Source organism: Lissotriton helveticus, chromosome 4_1 (assembly GCF_964261635.1).
Source record: "Lissotriton helveticus chromosome 4_1, aLisHel1.1, whole genome shotgun sequence".
In the NCBI taxonomy this organism is placed as follows: domain Eukaryota; kingdom Metazoa; phylum Chordata; class Amphibia; order Caudata; family Salamandridae; genus Lissotriton; species Lissotriton helveticus.
In genome coordinates, this window is record NC_136063.1 from 1,132,186,966 (window position 1) to 1,132,190,958 (window position 3,993).

The window sequence follows — 3,993 nt, forward strand, 5'->3', positions numbered from 1 at the left end:
AAGCAGTGGCACCGCCACAGAGAAGGAGAGCAGTGCACCTGAAATGCACAGAAGATTTTGAAATATTAATTTACCTCTCCTATCAATGTAATCAGCAGCATTATTGCTCTTTGTAAAAAAGTTAAAGCAAACATTTGCAATATTATATAACACACAGAGCAGGAGAAAAAACAGAGTAGTGAGTGATGAAAAAATTGCTACTACTACTCACCAAGCCCGGGGACCTCCACTCCCAGCAGGTCGAGCAGGTCGTGCTCCCGGTCCAGGATATAGGTCCAGCGGTGGGTCACCTGATTATAGGTGCGCTGGACCCCCGTGATGTTAAAAAGGGCCCGGCACACCTGCCCCCACCGCTTCCGTCGCTCCTGGCTGTTGGTATAACCGGCAGCGATCCTGCCGCCTGCCGCGATGGTCCTGGGGAGACGGCGCTGCACATAATAAACCAGTGAGCCCACCTCCTCAGGGCTGAAGATCTCCCTGGGCACCACCATTTCCGCCCTCAAGCGGCCACACGGGAGCCGGGCACGGGCTGCGGTGCCCGTCTTGGGCAGCTTGACAGCTGTCTTCACCATGTTCTGGGCAGGTAAGGAGATAAAATGAAAAAGAATAAGAGTAGAGAAGAAGGAAATAAAAGTTTAAAAAAGTAGTTGAAAAGTAAACAAAAGTAGCATAAAACACAAAAATATAGACCTAGAAAACAAGAGGGATAGAAGAAAAGTTTAATAGATCAAAAAAAAAATAAAACAAGCAAAGGATGGCAGAGATATACAGAGGATAGAAACACCATGCCCAGACACATAGGAATGAATGAAAAACAAGATGGCCGCCCGAACACGTGCGTGTAAGTAAGTTCGCACGCGATTTCTCTCGCGAACTCGTGCGAACTTGTATTCGCAAGGCGCTCATCGCGCGAGATTACACATAGCGGGCGGAAACGGAAATACGTCACGCAAACAAAATGGCGGCGCCCGTACTCAACCTTGGGGTAACTCGCACGAGTTCGCGGCTTACGCGATCGATTTCGCACGACGCCGCGCCTCGCGAATAGGGCGAATTTACCGAAAAACGAGTTTTGCAAAAGCAAAACCAACGAGCAGGTGCAAAAGTTCGAGCTCATCATTTGTAACCATTTACCTGTAGTGCTTCCTGAAGGGGCCCTCCAGAATCCGGTTGCTTACTTGCAACTATTGTGTGACCCTGCTCTGACAGTCACAGAATAGTTACAAGTATGCCATTGCATCCTGTTATTGCAACAAAAAGGAAAGGGAGCAGACAAGCAGGTGCCAGCCTTCATTAATGTCAGTTGGGGCAGGGCAGGTGTTGTTGTTTGCAAAACTTAAAGCACTTAGCAGGTGTGCTTGGCTTTGCCACAATAATGTACACTCACTGGTCAATCAGAGGGTGCTGTGATGACACAGAGGGTGGCATGGGTGTGCCAGCCAGAGGGTGGCATGGGTGAACCAGAGTGCCAGTGTTGACAGAGGATGGCAGTGCTTTGTTTTGCCCCAATAATGTACACTGGTGAACCAGAGGGTGCTGTGATGACACAGAGGGTGACATGGGTGAGCCAGAGGGTGGCATGGGTGACCAAAGAGAGTGCCAGTGGTGACAGAGGGTGGCAGTGATGAAGAAAGCCTTGCAAACAGGCTGGGCACGTAGAAACAACAAGTTCGCAAAACTGGCGACCCGACAAGTAAGTTCGCAATTTGCGAAATTGTACAAAACCCTCGCGAACTTGCAGAAACCCGTGCGAACACACACCCCCCCAAAAAATCCGCAAATCCGCGAGGATTCGCGGATTTTGCGTATTGTCGCAATCCGCAAATAAGCAAATCCGCAAATTCGCGGATTGCGAATCCGCAAAATACGCCCATGCTTAATCGTAACTATGGTCGAGCAGTACAAGGCTCCCTCAGTGGGTAAGTGTGAATACAGGTCAATTAACACCACTCATAACTCAAAGGGTATAGAGCAATATCAATAACACCAATATCCACTAAAATACTTAATTTTATAATAAACAGAACTATTTTACTTTTAACTCTATACACTCAAAGCAATATTATGGCATATATAAACAATACCATATTTCTCCTTGAGATGATCTAGTGTTTCACTAGCAAATCCCTCTCCCACTCACTCTTCATAACGTAATAGCGGTGGTTGTTTGTCTATACAACGCGGTGTTTACACCGCACTACCATTACAACGCTGGTTTTACAGCGCAAGTCATTACCACGACTTGCGCTGTAGGGTGCTGGACTTAAGAATAGTAAAATTTACTATTCCAACACCAGCCTACGTACAGTAGGGAAGGTGTTGGAATAGTAAATCTACTATTCCTAAGCCTAGATCGCCCTCCAGCGCAAGTCGTGGTAACGACTTGCGTTGTAAAACCAGCGTTGTAATGGTAGTGCGGTGTAAACACCGCGTCGTAATGGATGTTCCCCAATAGAGGTTATTCCCCATTGACTAGTGACTGCCTCCAGGGAATGCTCGCCAGTTGGACTTAACTCAAGAGTCCACTCTGACTCTTTGTAAAATAGTCAAAGTGTCTTGGCACTGCAGCACCCTCAGCAGCGAGTTCCCCAGGGACCCAATAGGCCCACAACCAGTCTTACCCACTCCAGCAGTGACGAGGCTTGCAATGTCCCAGCAAGTGACCCGACTCCAGGCACTCAAACTGCTCCGGTCCTGTGAGGAGAGTCAGCTGTACGCAGCTCTCTACTGAGCATATGCTGCCTGCTCCAGCAGTGAATGGAGGTGCTCTGGTGCTCCTCCTGCATGGAAAATCTTGTGCTTCCCACAAGGGGGGCAGATTGGATTCCTGTACTCTAGATTGGGTTCCCAGTGATGCAGCGATCAACACACAGTGACATACGGGGTTGCTACTAAGCTCCAAGCAGGCTTCAATCCTTCCATTCCTCCAATAACTTTCACTGCAGCCCCCCAGGCATATCTGGTCCCCGCCACAGGTGTCACATGGTTTCACTTATCCCGATTGGCACTCCGCTCATGGCTATCTTCATGGCTCTTTCCTGTCATACTGGGGTCACCAACTGGAATATGCACACTGGCAATGACCCAATCAGTGCAACAGCGGTTTCCTAACACCTCGCACTGGGAGTCCACTCGGCTGGGCTGCCCACTGGACCTCGCTCCCTCCAGCGCTCTCCTTTTCCTCACAGAACACACTGATCTTGGAAATCAGGCAGATACAGGTGCTCAAGGCTCCAGAGCAGGTAGTCTTGATTTTCCTGGGTGATGTCCCCTCACCCAGCATGGAGACTAGCAAGCCTTGGCACTCAGTCCTGGTCACAGCCAGAGGTTTTGCAGAGCTTCCCATCCTCACACAGTCCGATTGGCTGCTTGGCAGATGCAAATTTTGGATCTCAAACCCATTTCCAGACACCAAATGTGATTTAGGGTCTGGGTCTTTGATTTTTTATGTTGAGGTTCTGCTTCTTTTGAAGTGTACACTTTTCTCTCTTTTCTTCCTCTTGAAAGGCTGTCTAGCACAGCAGGAGAGACTCCAAAGCTGATAGTCCCACAAACATAGTTTACCACCAAACTGGAACACCACATGCCATTACAACACAGTTGTTATAACGGATCACTGACATAATATCGATTACAGTAATATAGAATTACACAAATATCGAGGATAAAATATCGAATACAAAAATATCGAATTCCTATCTACAAACAGGTAAGTACATAAATATCGAATCAAAAATATAGTTAAAAAATATATAGTTAGGGGGCGTGGCTTGCGCGCCGCTTCAGCATGGCGGACTGCGCTTGAGCTCCGAGGCGAGTTCTCCCGTCGGGCTGATTTCTCCGTTCCCCGACTGCCCCTGTGTGCGGAAAAGGCAGCATTCAACAGCGGAATGTGAAGGGAGCTGATTTACGAGGTTTCCTGCTATCTTGGTCACCGGCTGCATGCTTTCTGCCTGACGCTCGTTTTCCTCACAGACGGCCGCCATTTCCTGC